Source organism: Canis aureus, chromosome 33 (genome assembly GCF_053574225.1).
Source record: "Canis aureus isolate CA01 chromosome 33, VMU_Caureus_v.1.0, whole genome shotgun sequence".
Taxonomy (NCBI): domain Eukaryota; kingdom Metazoa; phylum Chordata; class Mammalia; order Carnivora; family Canidae; genus Canis; species Canis aureus.
The window spans coordinates 38597087-38616099 of NC_135643.1; the positions used below are offsets into that span (position 1 = coordinate 38597087).

Genomic DNA, 19013 nt, shown 5'->3' on the forward strand with positions numbered 1-19013 from the left:
CTTGGTCATTAACCGCTCTGAGAAGCCTATCCTGAACCACAAGTGGGTCAGTAAGCCTACTTCTCCCAAATGTAATGACCTTCTTAAGGTCTCATAAAAGTCATGAAAGACAAAAACAGCTGATTCATAATAGCCAAGGAAATATTAGTATCATCATGAAGACCAGAGACATCATGAGGAAGGGCAGTACAATGTTTCAAGCTCATCTCAAAGAAATAACTCTCTAGAGATCACAGAAATCTTTTCATGTCATTGTATAGTAGGAGGGAACGTTTTTCTAGAGTATTTAAAAATATAGCATTTATGGAAAACAGCAAAAAAAAAAAAAAAGAAAGAAAGAAAACAGCATTTTCAGGCCTTTTCTAATCACCTCAGAATTTCAATCCCAATTTGTTTAACTTTTACATGTCAGGGAAAAACAGTGGTCTCTATCAGGCCTGTGGAAGAGGAGGATTTGAGGGGCCCATTAAGGGAGCAACAAGAAGTCTTAAGATTACTCTCTAATCCCTAGCAGTGGATAATGAGAAAGAATCTAATGTTTGCCTACAGAGACCACTTCATTCTGTTTTAACCATAATCTTCATAATATTTTAGAAATATTAAGACCTGTTAAATTATGTCTTAGATTTTTGAACCTGACATGACTGGTTGGATTTCTTCCAAAAAGACTGTAGAGTTATAGCAGTGCATAGCAGGACATCTGCCATATAATGGCAGGTATGGCTTGCTAATTGTCGTTAATAACAGGACAGCCATTTTTTGGGATCCACACAAGACAGTTGAATGATCTTGCATGAAGGATTTAAAACTCCTTCATCTTCTGCCTTCTTTGTAATCTTATTCCCAAAATGATCAGTCTCCTCAAGCAATTTAGATGGAAGGTCACTCATCTCCTATGCTCCTCATACCACAAACAGTGGAAGATGGGTTTGCATTATTTCAGTTCTCTACTGCCCCATCCAAACCATTTTGTTTCTGTTACCCCCCCCCCCCATTTTAAAGAAGGTTTCTTCTTTTGAGGTCATTTCCTTTTGGCTATCACTTTCCAGCTTACTTCATCATAGTTATCTGCCATTTACCCCGTCTATCATTATCTACCATCTGTCCCCATCTAACATTGCTATATACCATCTATCACTGAAGATCTTGACATCTGGCTCACGGTCATCCTCTGTGTCCTGCCATTATCCTGGGTGACCTCAACGTCCACGTAGATAAGTTATTTGTCACTCTGGCCTCACAGTTCCTTAACCTCATCTCTAGTAACCTTTACTTCTGTTACACTTTATCCACTTACATCCACAGCTATACTCTGTGATTTGTGCTCACTCACTAGAGTTGTTCCTTCTGTAAAATGTAATATGTGACCCTCTGACCACAACTCTCCATTGTCTCAATCTTCTTCATTTTCTCACATATCTTGGGAAAAAACTTGGCTTGGAGAGAACATTAGTCAGTTCCCTTTATTTTCTCCCATATTGAAGCCCCCCCCCCGGTTGCTTTACATTCTCTAATCAATATCCTGTTGCCAATAAAAAGACTCTTACACATTCTCCCTGCACCAACCCCTGTGCTATCACAAATGCATGGTTTCTAGTCTCAGCTATATTGTCCACACTGCCTGGCAAGACTTTTCTGTATCCCAATCAACTCCCCCCTCATTTTATGACAATATCTTTAACCATTCTTTTTTTTCTATCAAAGGTGGAGTTTTATTCTTTTTAAAAATTATTTTATTGCAGTACAGTTGACATGCAATGTTACATTAGTTTCAGGTGTACAACACAGTGATTCAGCAACTCTATACATTATGCTATGCTCACTATAAGTGTAGCTACCATCTGTCACCATAAAACACTATTACTATATCATTGACTATATTCCCTATGCTGTGCCTTTTATTCCTATGACTGGTTCATTCTCTAACTGGAAACTTTTATATCTACTCTTCACCCATTTTGCCCATCCTCCCAACCCCCTCCCTCTGACAACCACCAGTTTGTTTTATGTATTTATGGGTCTGTTTCTGCTTTGTTTATTTTATTTTTTAGATTCCACATATAAATGAAATCATATGATATTTGTCTTTCTCTGTCTTTTATTTTACTTAGCATTATATGACCTAGGTTTATCCATGTTGTCTCTAATTGTAAGATCTCATTATTTTTTATGGTTGAATAAAGTTCCATTGTATCTATCTATCTATCTATCTATCTATCTATCTATCTTTCTATCTATATTATATCTTCTTTGTCCATTCATCAATCGATGGACACTTGGGCTGCTTCCCTATCTTGGCTACTGTAAATAATGCTGCAATAAATATAAGGGTGCATGTATCTTTTCAAATTAGTGTTTTTGTCTTCTTTGGGTAAATACCCAGTAGTGGAATTACCATATCATATGGTGTTTCTTTATTTTTCTTTTAAAGACTTTTTTTAAAGTAAATCTCTACACCCAATGTGAAGGTCAAACTCACAACCCTGAGATCAACAGTTACATGTTCTACCAACTGAGCCAGCCAGGTGCCCTTCATATGGCATTTCTATTTTTAATTTTTGAAGAACCTCCATACTGTTTTCCACAGGGGTGCACCAATTTACCTTCTCCCCAACAATGCACAAGGAGTCTTTCTCCATATACTCACCAACACTTGTTATTCCTTGTCTTTTTGATACTAGCCATTCTGACAGATGTGAGGTGATAGCTCATTGTGGTTTTGATTTCCCTGATGCTGAGTGATGTTAAACATCTTTTCATGTGTCTGTTGGCCATCTGTATGTCCTCTTTAGCAAAATGTCTATTCAGGTCCTCTGCCTATTTTAATTGGATTATTTGTTTTTTGGTGATGGATTTCATCTTTTTCTATTCTCTTCTTTCCTTGCCTTCAACAAATGACCTACACATTATTCCACAGGGGAAATAAATGGTCAAATAAGAATTCCCTCAATTCTTGCCTTCTCACTTTCAATATTACCTATTACTTTTTTTACTCCTATAAATTCTTTTACCCACTTACTCAACAAATATTAGAATTTCTACCGTGACTTAGACTCTATACTTAAGTATAGAAGAATGAATGCATACAGTTTCAGTCATGAGGAAGCAAGGCTTAAAATTTTAATAGTGAGGCACATGCAAAGACTTTTTCCCCCTTCATCTTCATGTTTCCCCCTCTCTCTCTTTTATTTATTTAGCTGAGGTTGGATCTTTTCTCCTCCACTTCAAAGTGGCCAAGTTTTTCTCCTTTTAAGAAATGAAAAGAACTCTCTGGATTCTTTTGATGTTTCTAGAAACTACTCAGTCTTTCTCCTTTCTTTTGTAGCCAGGCTTCTTGAGAAAATAATCTATACTTGTATCTACATTCTTCTCTTCCCTTAGTGCCTCAATCTACTGCAATACCAGCTTTCATTTTCATCACTCCACGAAAACCACTCACTGAGATCATAGGTGAATCTTTTGTTACCAAACTCTATGCACATATCTTGGCCTTTATTTTACGTCACTGCAGCATTCTAGACCATTAATTCTTCTGCCTTTGAAATTTCTCCTTTTCATTTCCTGACTTGATTCTTTCTTGACATTCATCTTAATTCTCTGAATACTGCCTTCGAGGCTCTTCCATAGGCAGTTGTTCCTCACTTTACACCTTGTATTTAAAGTTGTATCTTAAGAACTCTTTTCATTCCACATAGTCTACCTGGGCCATCTTTTTCATTCCCATATCTTCAGTTCCCACCTATGTGATTCCAAACGTCAGATCTACAACGCAGATCTCTCTCCTACCAGGTATTATCCCTTACTAGGTTTCTTTACCTGTATGCTTTATCAGCACCTCAAATTCCACAAAACCAGAAGGGAGCTTAACTTCCCACTCAGTCTTGTTCTCTCCTCTTCTATTTTGTATATCAGTAATTGATCCTGCCATTCTAGGGATAATTCTAAAGTCTTTTCTCTCCTTTATTCTTGGCTTGCCATTTTATCAAAAAAATCAACCTTTACTCCCTAACATCACTTAAATATATCCTCTCTTTGTATTTTCTAGCAGTCACTATTACTCACCTAGATTGCTACAATAATTTAAATAGTGTTCCCCTCCTCCAGTATCTCAGAATCCATTTTATCCAGAGAATTATCTTCATAGAATGCACATGTGAGCATGTCCTGTCTTTGCGTCTTTATCATTCAGTGATTCCCTATTACCATCAGCATAAAATTCTGTATTTCTTACCTCTCCTGTTCATCTTACTTTACTCTTCTTCTACCCAAAGGGCTCTAACTCTCCCATCTCTGTATTTTTGTTCATCTTCTTAACTCTGCATGTCAATCCCACCCCTTACCCCATGCTTTCCTGACTGATACCCACTTAGACTTTAAGAGTCAGTTGGGTGTCACCTGTCCAACAAGCTGCCTTGCCAAGCTTCCTCCTTCCTGCTGGCCTGGGTTAAGTCTTTGCCTGTGCTCCAGTATTGCTATCATAACTCTTTTACACTTTACTGTATTAACTGTGGTATCTGTTAACCTGTTGTTTCTTCTAAGAGATTTTCAGATTTGAGGGCAGAGACAATGCAAAGTGGGTACAAAATATGAACAAAGTAAACTTATGCATCCTAATTAAAGCCTTTGTTGCCTGTTTAGAAGTTCCATTTGTTTCCCAGTCTGGGTTCTGCATGTGGGTCTTTGACTAGCTAACAGGTTGTTTAATAATGAACAGTAGTACCCCACTGCCCTCTATTTTGATACTAGGGCCATGGGTTTACCAAGTGTAATATTTTGACTCCCTGCCTATTTTGCAACCTAATTGAGGAGCCTCCATTGGCAGGCTTTCCAAAAGAAAGGTAATTACCGATCATAGGCTCCAAAGCTATCTGGTTGGCGGACTTTGGCTTCTTGATGAAATGAAGCAAACTTTTATCTCAGAGTGAAAGAATAATGTTGCCAAAGTGATACTTTTTTAGGCATGGCAGAAGTAATCCTATAGAAATCAATAAAATGTTACCAGTGTTAGGAAAGTATCAGTTGGCTTAGCTATACCATAGTTTACATCCTTGCCATAGAGAAGCACACTTAGTGGGAAGACTACCATGACTGTATATGTCACTGTAGAAAATTTTAGGAATATAGCTAAGCACAGAGAAAAGAAAAAATTACTCAAGATCTTATCTCCCAGGGTAGTCAGTGCTAGCATTTATATATATATATAATAATATATATTAAAAATATATATATATTTTTACACACACCATTCATTTATATAAAATACATGTTACACAAGTAGATGAATTTATATCATATATATTATTTTACAAATCTTTAAAAGTTAACTTTATCAAAATTTTTCCATTTCATTAAATATTCCTCTACATCAAGAAATTTTTTAAATTAATTAATTATTTAATTAATTAATTTATTTCTTTATGGGGCTGGCATAGAGAAAGGGAAAGAGAGACTCTTAAACAGGGTCTATGCCCAGAGCAAAGCCCAATGTCGGGATTAATCTCACAACCCTGAGATCATGACCTGAGCAGAAATCAAGAGTTGGAGGCTTAACTGACTGAGCCACCTACCTACCTGCCTCAACAAATTTTTTTTGAAAAATTTTTTAAAATTATAGATTAATGAGGAATCAATGCAGATAACTTAGTACAAAAAGGCATAAAGAAAAAATTAAAGGACTTATAACCAACTGGGCATAATTAATATAATGTTTACATATAACTCATCTAGTTTTAAGTACGTTTAAACATACGTATATATGTATGCATATATATTTTTATGTATTTCTACATACCCATATGTGTGTATATGTACATATAGATGTGTGTGGGGGTGTATTCCTATAAGTTTGTGTGTGCATAGATACCCATGCACATATCTTCATTTGATCAAGATTTGTATTTTAGAAGGCTTCATTTGGCACCAAATATAAGAGAGATTTGAGGAACTCATCTGGAATCCTTACTGAGAAATGAGAACTAAAAATAAGACTGTGAAAGTGAGACTGGAGAAAAGAGAACTATATAGATGTGGGAATGCCCTAGGTGGCTGTCAGACTAGATTAGCAGATCAGACAGCAGATGGCAGCTGTGCCAGATGTGTATGCTATTTCCCAAGGGCATCCAGGCACCAGCTTCTCTTTTCAGCAAGCTTATCTATATGGAAGACGGACCTTTGAAATACAGATAAAGTCCCTAAACAACATCAGTCAGTCAGACATTGAAATTTGCCCCCAGTGAATGTTTGTTCCTCTTTCAATTGGCATTTGCTTCTTAAATCCTTTCCCTGTTAAAGAAACAGATTAATTTAAATAGAATCACTCTCTTTAATAACTTAAAGATTGGCCTTTACAATCTGTTTGTTTATTCATCCATTCGTTCCTCTCCTCATCCTTCTGTAACCATGAATTGAATGAGCACAATTTATGGAGTTTAACTAAAATGCAAATTTATTTTTGTCTTTATCTTTCACTGGGTCAAGTTTTTTTCCTGTGCTTGTTTGAAAAACTAGGCAGTCCCTTGTTTTTTCACCCAATCAAGTAATGAAATGTTCTATCAGGGTCTCAGAGACACCCAGCTCCAGTGGGCACCATTGACATTGTAATCTTTGTGAAGGAGTCTCCTGGAGTTTAGCCCCAATAGAGTCTATGGAAATAGTGCCTTTGTAGTTTTGCAACAGACCCTTGGGTACCAAGCCCACTTTCATATCGAAATCATAGTTTTAATTCAATATTTAGAAATGTTTTGTCTGACATCTTAAGAATATTTTTCGGGGGTACCGGGTGGCTCAGTGGTTGAGTGTCTGCCTTTGGCTCAGGTGGTGATCCCGGGGTCCTGGGAATGAGTCTCTGCATCAGGCTCCCTGCAGGGAGTCTACTTCTCCCTCTGCCTATATCTCTGCCTTTCTCCGTGTGTCTCTCATGAATAAATAAACAAAATCTTTTTTTGAAAAAAGAATATTTTTCGTTCAAGGTCAAGACTTCTCCTCTACACTCTACCTTCATTCCAGGGCCTGGCTACAAGCAGACCAGCATTCTTCAGGGAAGAGGATGCCATAAACCTTCTTTTGCTTCTGGCCTCTGGGGTTGGAGGGTAGGGTAGAAGGTAGAGAGAAGTGGAGCCCTTTTCATTGCCCTGGCCCTCAGTCTATCTCTCCAGATATAGCAGTGCCTCATTTTCAGTTAGTGACTCTCAGTGCCCTTCTGCCTGCCAGCTACTAGGTTGTCTTCAATCCTCTCAGACCATTCTCTTGGACAGGATACTTTTTAAAATGACCCCAGGACAATATTCCTACCATTAGTTTTCATCCAGTTCCTAGAATTCCCATACTTTTGACCCACTCTGAAAGGAGGATGCAGATCTTCCTAGTCACCCACCTCTATCCTCCTGTGATAGGCTGCTTTAGCAGGCACAGGTGAGGGTCAGACATCATTACCTGGTACTCCTCACTCAGAACTGGGACTAGGGTGGAGCTAGTGAGGCACTCACCTTAAGAGAAAAATTAAAGGGGATGCCAATCAGCATTCAAGATAAATAGATAAGATAAATAATATTTTATTATTTATTTATTATTTATTTTATTATTTATTTATTATTTATTTTCACTAAAATATAAATAATATTTTAGTGAAACATTTAAAAATATATTAATGCAAACAAATATGGGCAAGATACCAAAATTTTAAATAAAAACAGGATTAGTGCAGTAGATAGTGAATTCTATAACTATCTTGAGGTACATTGCAAACAATTCTTGTCATTCATTGTTCACCCACAGCATAACCATCGTTCCAATGAAATAATCCTCAAAAATTCTCTCAGTTGCCATCATCTTTTAGAACTATGTTGAAATTTAGGCTCTGTGGTCTAACAGCTCCCTTTGAAATGTATTTTATGTATTGTTGTACTGTTCAAATTTCCAACTTATTTATTTGTTTTTTTAATGATTTTATTTATTTGCAGAGAGAAAGAGAGCACAAGCTAGGGGGAATAGCAGAAGGAGAGGGAGAAACAAGCTCCCCTCTGAGTAGACAGCCTGATGTGGGGCTTGATCCCAGGGCCTTGGGATAATGGCCTGAGTGGAAGGCAGATGCTTAACCCACTGAGCCACCCAAGTACCCCTAAAATTTCAGTTATCCATCAGAAGAGCATGAGACTCTTGATCTCAGCATCATGAGTTGGAGCTCCACATTGGGTGTAAAGATTATTTAAATAAATAAAACTTGAAAAAGAAAAAGGTAATCTTCAAAAGCTAAAGACTAATTCATTCTAAGAGATGTTAAACTAATGACTGGTGGGCAGCCCCGGTGGCGCAGCAGTTTAGTGCCACCTGCAGCCTGGGGCGTGATTCTGGAGACCGGGTTCAAGTCTTGCATCGGGCTCCCTGCATGGAGCCTGCTTCTCCCTCTGCCTGTGTCTCTGCCTCTCTCTTTCTGTGTCTCTATGAATAAATAAAATAAAAAATCTTTAAAAAAATAAAAATAAAACAATAAACTAATGACTGGAAATATTTATAGTAACAAAAGGTTTGCTAGATTGGTCCGCCTCACCAAGTAGGCCCTGAGTGCAGACTGATGTGTAAAATTACAGGGGGTCACAATGCATTTTACTCTCCTGTTAGAACTGTCCCCTAAAACATGCCTGTTACCAACTCCTTTATTCTGCCTATTTCCCCACCTCTATAGAGTCAGTTCTTTTTTTTTTTTTTTTAATTTAGTTATGATAGTCACACAGAGAGAGAGAGAGAGTGCGGCAGAGACATAGGCAGAGGGAGAAGCAGGCTCCATGCACCAGGAGCCCGATGTGGGATTCAATCCCGGGTCTCCAGGATCGCGCCCTGGGCCAAAGGCAGGCGCTAAACCGCTGCGCCACCCAGGGATCCCCGAGTCAGTTCTTATGAGCTGTTCCTAAACAGCTCATTCCATAATTTCTGATGAATTTGTTGTTAATGTAAATAGACACCTTCAGAGGTAGAATGGTGAGCCTTGTTTTGTTCAGAGAAAAATGAAGGACCTTCAAGCTAGTAAATTGTCAGTTCCTTTGTAAAAAGTGTTTTAAATTGTTTTAGCCTACTGGATTAAGTCAAATTTTGTGTCAAAGAATACAGGCATGTCATTGTAGGCACTGAGATTGTTTTGAAACCTATTTTCTAAGTTGTGTTTTTTTTTAAGCTGATGTATTAAAGGGGGTAATTTAGTGAATATGAGTTGTCTATTTAGTTGACTTCATACAGAGCTACTGGATCCAATGATTTTTGAGTAGTCAGAAATAATTCTCTAGAATCAATTAGGGCACCTTTGGCCTATTTGTGTAAGCCAGTACAAATTAGTAAGCACCCCCCTTGAGTCCAACTGCAGTGCATGGTTCAGTAACATCCAGTCGTCAGCTATTGTTGCCTTGGTTAGTTAAATGTGCTCCATAAGCACACCATAAAATGCATCTGGCTCAATAAACCAAACTGTAACATGCTGTCCACAGAAAAGGAGATTTTATAGACCTGTTCTTGCTTAGAATAGCATAATTGGGAATTCAGTTAATTGTAATCCAAAAAGTTGTCTTAGCCCATGGCATATGAGTTCTGAAACCCCAAATTCTAAAATCTTGCTACATAAAAATGGCCCATATAATGTGAAAAATAGACACATAAATTGAATTGAATTTCACAACATGTTGTTTTCCTAAAATATACTGTCTAAAGAGTTCTTGCAAATCAGTTCCTGCTGCTTTATAAATGACCATATTTACACTGAATTACAACAGCCCTCCTGCAGTTGAGGCCAGCTTGTTCAGAGAATGAATTAAGGCCCAATGACACCAGGGACTCTATGGCCCCATTGTTGCAAGTGAGCAGAAGGTCAGTGAAAATGAAACATATTATAAAGTTTCCATTTCTAACAAACATCTTCCAAAGAATAAAATGGGAATTTAAGAAACATGTACAAGTTTACTTAATATTGTTTTTTTAAATGAATATTTTATTTATTTATTCATGAGAGACACAGAGAGAGAGAGAGAGAGGCAGAGACACAGGCATAAGGAGAAGCAGGCTCCATGCAGGGAGCCCGACATGGGACTTGATCCTGGGTCCCCAGGATCACACCCTGGGCTGAAGGCGGTGCTAAACCACTGAGCCACCTGGGCTGCCCTACTTAATATTCTTAATTAACATTAGCATTGATATGAAAGAATACATTTCACATATAGAGTGTGAAGAATAACCAAATAAATCCCATTTTAGCCATTCCTAGTTTAAAAAATAGAATAGTGCTGTGGCTAGCAGGCTTACCCCCCAGTGCTCACTATTCCCAAAAGCACTAATGACTCTCTGACTTAAGCACCTGAGAAGCTTTGCTTGTAGGCTTTCCTGTGATCAAGAAACATGCTCAACCCCTACCAGTACGGCATCTGGCTGTGCCAGGGAATTAAAGTCATCAGGAGCAAAGCTCAACTAATAATGCACAGGAACTAGTAGATAAATACCTAAGCTTCTTTGTCTCTCAGGTAGGATGACTTTGACATGTATTCTATACAGTCTTCAAGAGTTCCCCAGCGTGTAAGTCACAAGAAAATTCCCCAAACTGAAAGATGGTATTTTCCACGTTGAATGGGCCACCAAGCACTTATACAGTAGGTGAAAATAGGGCTACACTCAGGCACAATGTGTAATTTCATATATGTGGAGAAAAATAATTTTGTAAATTTCTGTGATTCTGGGGAGTACGATGAGGTGGCAGGGACAAGTGACATACACGTCATAATCATAATGGGTTTAAATTTCCCACCAGTGTACTGGAAGTTAGATGATCAAGGAACATTGCCTTCAAAATATAAAGGAAATTATTGCTTATTTTTCTAATCTAGAATTTTACCCCAACCAAACTATCAACTGAGTAGAAGGATAGACTACAGTTGTTTTCCAGTTTTACATGTCTCAAAAAAATTATCTCATAAACATCCTTTCTGAGAAGCTGCTAGAGGACAAAGTGTGCATATAAAATTTGGATTAAGAAAAAAAAACATTAAAACAGATTTTTAAAATATGGGGAAATATAATACCAAGTAACTTTTTCAAAGTGGTGTATTAATGTACCCTCCATAAAACAGTGTATATATATGAGTGCCTTAGGCCATGTCTTCATCAGTATTTATTTTTCCTCTAAAAATGTGATAGGATTCACTGTAAATCTGTCTAAGCCTGACAGATACTTGTTTTTCTTTATGAGAAAAATTTTAAAAGAGCAATTTAATTCCTTTAATTATAATAATATATATAATAATATGGTGTAATGCTATAGTATATATAATGCATATCATATAATATGTATATTATATTACTATGATTTTTACTGCTACTATTATATACATATTTTATGTTTTTTTGAGTCAGTTTCAATCAAATATTTATTTCCAGGATGTTTTTCATCTGTTACGATTTTTTTTCACTAACATATATAATGTTAGTATTAGTTTTGTCTTCTCTTCATTTTTTTTCTTGGTCATTAAACATGAAATATTTATTCAAACTCACCAATTACTAGACAAATGCAAATTCAAATAACAATGTGATAAAATATTATTTCCTTCAAATGTCTCCTCTTCATTTTGTATATTATAAGTCACTTCTCACTGGGTGTTTTTCCTCTGAACCTAGGAACTCCGAAAAATTTTATATATATGCAATGTGTATGTATGCATATATAGCTCTTACTATAGAAGTAATTTATTGTTGAAAATCAGAAAATGCAGATAGAACCTTCAATAATCTCTTCATTTAGGAATTGCCATTATTCACATTTATTTTAAGTTGGGTTCCCTGAGAGTCTTTTTTTTTTTTTAATTTAAAGATTTTACTTTTTTTTTTTTTTTTTTTTTTTTTTTTTTTTTTTTTACTTACTTATTTGATAGAGCAGAAGCAGGGGGAGCTGTGGCAGGCAGCGGGAGAGGAAGAAACAAGGAGCCCAATACGGAACTCGACCCTAGGTCCCAGGGATCATGACCTGAGCTAAAGGCAGACACTTGACCGACTGAGGCACATAGGCATCCTAAAAGACAGACTTGAAGACAGATAATTCAGTGCAGCTGATTGGGGAATGAGTGAAGGCAGCAGGACTGGGCAGAGGGAAGAAGCTGGTCCTCTCTGTCATACCAACAAAGTCCTTAGCCAGTCCTCTGAGGAAGTCTGGAACTGGAACAGCCCTTCAGAGTTGTACCTCACTCAGATGAGCGGGTTGGGTCTTTGTTCTGAACCTTCATTGCCCTGTGATAGGACACAGGCTGCGCCTGGAAAGAAGGCATAACCTTGAGCCTGGCAGCTCCCTTAGGCCTGGGACAATTTTTTGGCCCATCTGTAAGCTGACACTGTCAGCAGCCAAGAGTCCTGACAGCCTGGACGGTGAGTGCCTTTGTGCCTTGGTGTAGCATGTGTAGGGCTTGGGGTAGAGGTGGTTAGAGTGAGAGGTGAATCTTTTCAGTAAAGCACAGCATCTACTAAAATCTGCCTCTTGTATTTCCTGGATCAACTTGCTTAATATAATAAGTTTACTTCATCTGGGAACAGTTCCTCTAATTCTCTTTTTTTGGGGAAAAGTAGAAGTTTAGTGGGATAATCTGTTAGCCCCAGGAAGGCAGCTATCCTTGAGGTCCCATAAACTGAGTTTATAACCTCTCTCTTCTATTCCCCATTCTAGGTTTGCCTCACATTAGGGGCTTTCCCTGAGAAGCCTGGGATTCTGGCTCACACCGTGGTGGCTGTACTTACCCATTTTCTTCTAAAATTTGGCAAAGAAATACTAAAAGACCCTCCAGTGAATCATCTGGGTACCAAACCAATTTTTTTCTGCTTCCACAGTGTAAGAGCAACCCTATCTTCTGATACTCTGCTGTTAATTATTCCTGCCAGGATGGTGACTTCTTTTCTTGCCTACTGGCCTCTTGGGAAATAGGATTTCCTAACTCACAGAGGCCAGAGTTGGGATGGGAAGTGGTGGCAATGGGGCAACTTTTACTTTTTATTTCTGAGACCCATGTATTCCACCTGTTGAAGACAGAGCACCATATAGTGTTAGTGTTTTTCTGAGTGTGTACTATACCCTAGAGGCTGATGCCCTACTCTTGCAGTGTATGCATATATTCATTATTTAGACAGAATTCCTAAATTAGGTTTGATGACCAAATGCCCAGAGTAAAATCAGCTCACACAGATGAGAGGAGGTGTTCCTTCCCATGTTGAGGCCACGTCAGAACACCCTGGGCTATCTACCAATGCTCTCCTCCTATTCCATTCCAAATTGTTTGTTCTACCTGCCAAGTAACAGCCCAAGTTGGTGCTGCCCAGGAACGCTGCTCTGTTGTGGAGGAATGGATTCTGACATGGAATTATCCTGGCAAATAGCTTGTAAAAAGAAGGATATAATTGTAGCTGGTAAATACAAAGGGAAGTATCAGTTAATACCCTACTATTCTATAATAGTTAAAATCCCTGCTGGGGAGTAATAAATTATATATTCCCCCCCCCCAAAAAAAACACTATATAGTCCCAAGAAGAAAGGAGTCTGTTTTTGAAAGGGCTCAGTTTGACCAGCTTGAAAATGGGAATACGAACTTCACAAAATATTATTCTTCTGACTTAGATAGCCTAATGAATGATTAACTGGCTGAAATATCAGTGATGGTTATGACTGTGTTGTATATCAAACTTGCTTAGGGCACATAAAAGAACACTTAGAGGATTATGATGGAATAAGCAGATTGCAGCAAATGCTGTTTGGCCTCCTTTGCAATAAAACGTTTACCTCAGCCTTTTTTTTTTCCCTCATGGAAGAGATAACAAAAAAATTGATGATGGCTTTCTGTTTAATTGACATGTGTAGGGGTAACTTGGAGGAAAAAGGTCTGGAAGGAGAAAAAGGAATAGATAGAATAAGTAAGGATCATCCATGAGAAAAGCTCCCGGCTCAGCTCCCGGCTCAAAACCCCAGGTTTTGAAGAAGTTTGATCTCCAACCCCTTGTTTGGTGGTAGGTGAAGGGCATAATGATTCTCCCTCAGGACAGCATAATTAGGATGTGTGTTTATGGAAAGATGGCACAGGTGATGTCTACCCTATGATTTCCATTGAACTGTGGGCAATAGCTCACACAGGGAGGCCTGAAGTGACCTTTGCTCAGAGACAGGTGGTGAGCCCAGTGAGCCCCTTCTGCCGTGACAGCACTATGACGAGGAGAGCAGGGACTTTGCAACCAGACCAGAATTCATATTCTGGCTCTGCCAACTGCAAACTGGGTTGACTGAATAAGTAACCTAACTTTCTCTGCTTTGTTTTCTTGTCTGAAAAATGAGTATAAAATTATCTACTTAAGGGTACCTGGGGGGCTCAGTCGGTTAAGCGTCTGTCTTTGGCTTAGGTCATGATCCCAGAGTCCTGGGATCAAGCCCCTCATTGGGCTCCCTGCTCCTGAGGAGCCTGCTTTTCCCTCTCCCTCTGCCCCTTCCCCAACTTGTCCATGCACGTGCATGTGCACACATTGTCAATCTCTCTCTCTCTCTGTTTCTGTCAAATAAATAAATAAAATCTTTTTAAAAAGATTATCTACTTAAGGAGATTGTTGTAAGGATAAAATGAGTTAATGTATGGTACAGGTCTGGCACATGGTTGCTGCTCAGTAAATGTTCACCTCCCTCCCTCCACAATGTGAGAAGGCCTTACAATGCCGAGAATTATCCTCTGGTAATTCTATAGAAAAATCCTCTTTAGGCATGAAATCGCCTGCAAGTTGTGCTCAGGACACAGGCCTTATGGCTCTTGTAGACCGACTAAGGTGCAGGGCTCAGGCAGAAAGATGTTTCACTGAACCTGTGGCAGGACAGTCATCAGGGTCTCTCCCCTGGCCTGGGTACAGCTCTTTCCCTGAAGAGTTGGAATAGCCCCATTCTCATCTGGAGTGTACCCCAGGTTTTGAAGAAGCTTCAAACTAGAGCAGCAAAGAAGATCTAAGTGTTGTGCCCAAGATTATGTATCCGAGAAACCACCAAGGAGCCGACACCGATGCAAACACATGAGGGTTTATTTATAAGCTCTAGCTTGGGTCCAAGTATACCCGACACAGCGGAGCAGGCACTTGGACCCCGAGGTGGGTTTCAGCTTAGTTTTATAATGGGCTGGTCTAGGGGACCTCCAGAAGGGGGGAGGAACTTCTCAAGTTCTGTTTACATTCTAATATGGGGCTTTCAGAGGCATTGAGCTCCGTTCTCATTCTGATATGGGACTTTCTGCCACTGGCCTGGGCTCTGTTCTCATTCTAATATGGGGCTTTCCAGGTCGTTAAGCTGTAAGCTGTTTTTTTCCTGTAACTGAAGTAATGTAAATTTCAGCTCTTATTCACAGGGACCTGGGATGGCTGGACATGTGCTAACGCTGAACTTAAAGTGGAATGGCCTTAATTTCCTCAGCCTCCACACTAAGGTTGAGTGGTGGACCAACCTTACCCTAGATTTTGATAAAAGTACCACCAGCCTCACCTCCTCTTCTGAATCTTCTTTGAAATGTTCATTGTCTGTGATAGACTAGGAACAGATTGCTTTTCCTCAGGGATGATTGTTTGCCAGTCTTCCCCAGGGCCTCTTTCAAAGCTGGACTGATCTCTTGGTTCTGATAATGAGCAATGATTGTCGGACCTCTGGTGTGGCAACCTGCAGGAATCTTTGCCCTCCCAAATTGCTCCAGGATTTTGATTCAACCCATCAGGACACAGATGATAAATCAGAATGAGAACCTTTGCCCTTACTCCTGGATCTAGAAACAATTTGGTGAATTGCTTGTAAGCAGTATTTATAACATATAAAATGTCAGCTCTCCCTTTGACCTTCTTGGCCTAGGGCATGCCACATCCAATTTGTCTTTGTTCCAACTGTGAGAGGACTTAATCTCATCATTCTGGCCTGCTGCAATTAAGTGTTCTCTAAGCATATGATCTATGAGGAGGAGCAAGAAGACTGATAATGGATCTGATCTTTCAAGGTCCTGCTTAAACAACTGTAGATAGCAGAAAAGGAGAGGAAATTCTGGAAATCATCATTTCATTTATTTGTTTATGTATCCTACAACTTATTTTTAAAAATTTTAATTCTAGTGTAGTTAACATACAGAGTTATATTAGTTTCAGGTCCCTATCACTTATTTCACCCATCCCCCCACCCACCTCCTTTCTAGTAACCCGTCTGTTCTCTATAGTTAAGAGTCTGTTTTTTGTTGTGTTTCCTCTTTTTTCTCCTTTGTCAATTTGTTTTGTTTCTTAAATTGTACATATGAGTGAAATCATATGTTATTTGTCTTTTTCTGACTGGTTTATTTCATTTAGCGTTGTACTCTAATCCATCCATATTATTGCAATAGGCAATATTTCATTTTTTTTATGGCTGAATAATATTCCAGTGTGTGTGTGTGTGTGTGTGTGTGTGTGTGTGTGTATAGAGAGAGAGGCCGAGAAAAATTGAGGCCATTCCACCTCAAGTTTAGCATTAGCACAAGTACAGCCATCTTAGGCCCCTGTGAATAAGAGCTGAACTTTATAGGAAAAACTGCAGAATGTCCTCCGCAAGGAATCCCATATCAGAAAGACAACAGAGCTCAGAATTGCCCTCGGCAGAGAATCCCATATCAGAAAGACAACGGAGCCCAAGCCAGTGGCAGAAAGCCAGTGGCATTCTTATATTAGAGTGAGAACAGAGCTCAATGCCCTTGAAAGCCCCATATCAGAATGTAAACAGAACTTGAGAAATTCCTTCACCCCTTCTGAAAATCCCCTAGATCAGCCCATAAAAAACCCAGCTGTAACCCACTTCGGGGTCCAAATCCCTGCTCTGCTGTGTCGAGTATACTTGGACCCAAGCTCGAGCTTGCTTATAAACCCTCCTGCGCTTTCATCCGTGTCAGCTCCTTGGTGGTTTCTTGGATTTGCAATCTTGGGCACAACATATTGCCACATCAACTGTGGCAACAACAACTTGCTGTTGCCAGCAAAGGAAAAAACCTACAAAACTAAAAGACAACTTATTGAATAGAAGATATTTGCAAATGATGTATCTAGTAAAGGGTTCATAACCAAAGTGTGTAAAGAGGGTATACAACTCCACACCAACAAAACAAATAATCCAATTAAAAAATGAGCAGGGGCAGCCTGGGTGGCTCAGCAGTTTAGCGCCACCTTCAGCCCAGGGCGTGATCCTGGAGACCCACGATTGAGTCCCACGTGGGGCTCCCTGCATGGAGCCTGCTTCTCCCTCTGCCTGTGTCTCTGCCTCTCTCTCTCTCTCTCTCCTCTCTGTGTATTCTCATGAATAAATAAATGAAATCTTAAAGAAAAAAAAAAAAGAAGAATGTTCTGATTTGTACATTACATCCCTTGAACAGCACAGCCTATGACAGACTCAGGAAAGCAGATCTACCTCACTGATCAGAAGGAGGAGAGGCCACTAATTGAAAAGGCCCATTGATATTTCAGAACAACATTCTGGAAATACTTTGTAGGAGATAGGCATAGCACTCTGAAAAAACCATGGGCTGCTGGCTGGTGTGGAGCTTTGTGGAGATGGTTAGGTAAATAAGGTGTCTGAAGAAAATGTATAGGTTGGAAACATGCTATGGTTATATGGGTTTGCTAGCATTCTCTGCCCCCCTCCCCCTTCAGAAGGTTAGATCTTGAGACAGGCCACATATCCGGACACACTTACCTAGGATTTCTGACTTACACTGGATCAGGATTAGAAAGGTAAGGAAAAGAAACAAATCCCCAGCATTCACTGCTTTTATTATATTTACTTTACCCATTTAAAGGCTGTCAACTGATATGGCTATCGTCCTCCAATCTGACTGAGTTGGAGTTAGAGGTGGAACAAGAGGCTAAGAGTGTCATTTTAGGGGTGTTCCTTCATTTGGAAATACAAGAATGAGGAATTAATGATTTCTCCCAACAGTCCCTATCTAAGAGTTCAATTGTCTGAATTTCTTGGGGATTTAATCCTAGTCTTGTGGCTTCTGACTTCCTGCATTGTGAATTGCTGCCTCATGTGTTTTGCAATTACGAATTATGAATTGTCTTTAGTGGCATAATTTCTGTAGCAATTTTATGAGTCTATTTGAGGTTAAATTCTTCCAAAGACATTTTACCTTTATTTTGCCAGAGGTCCAGGGATATTACTGGCCTGAGACTTCTTTTGTGCTTGCAGTCTAACTTGGGTAGTCCCAGATCATATTCAAACCTCAAATCTGTGTTGAAGATGGACACAATGTTAGTTTTAGCCCAGATTAAGCCAGGCATGCTTCTTTTGTGTCTCCAAGTGGATTTCTTCTGTCCCCCAACCCCTATCTGAATTTCATTGATGGCATAACTCTTTAAAGTTTTCAGCCTTACTTGGAGAGCCATAACCCATGGCTGGGTTGGATGGGCATTAAACCCACTTCATGATATAGATCTGCACATATTCCCAGGTCTGACATAATATCAGTTCATGCTTACTGATTTGATTTTTAATTAACTTTATTTTGGCCTCTGTAAAGTTCTCTTTCTTAAAAGTTTAAACACACATTAAAGCACATTTGCTTTATTTTATAAATATTTATACATTATATATGTTATAGTATTTATATTTAAGTATTATATCAGTACTTTATAGTTTTAATCTTCATCATTCATAATTATAAAACCCAAACAAAACAAAACCTGCTGGGTGAGGGATATTTTATCTCTAATGCTTCTAGATAGCCCAATTGATCCACTAAGAATGGATTCGAGACCTTTTACTATTAAGATTCAAAAAGAGAACTAAGAGGAATATATATACCTGCCTTGAAACTAGACAGGTCTAGGCTCAAATCCAGCTCATACCATTCGGCAAGAATAGAACTCCTAAGCCTTAACTCCTCATGCAACAGGAGGCCAGAAATAATCACCCTCCACAGAGCTGTTAGGAAATCCAAGTGAAGAAGGCATGGAAAATGTTGCCCTTAGATTGGTAGCAAAGG

General features: G+C 39.0%; 1 protein-coding gene across 1 annotated transcript in view; it reads right to left on the reverse strand.

Moving 5' to 3' along the window:
* FABP2 (fatty acid binding protein 2) overlaps nt 1-19013 on the reverse strand; it is a 31677-nt gene that overhangs the window by 9021 nt on the left and 3643 nt on the right. The window lies entirely within an intron of this gene.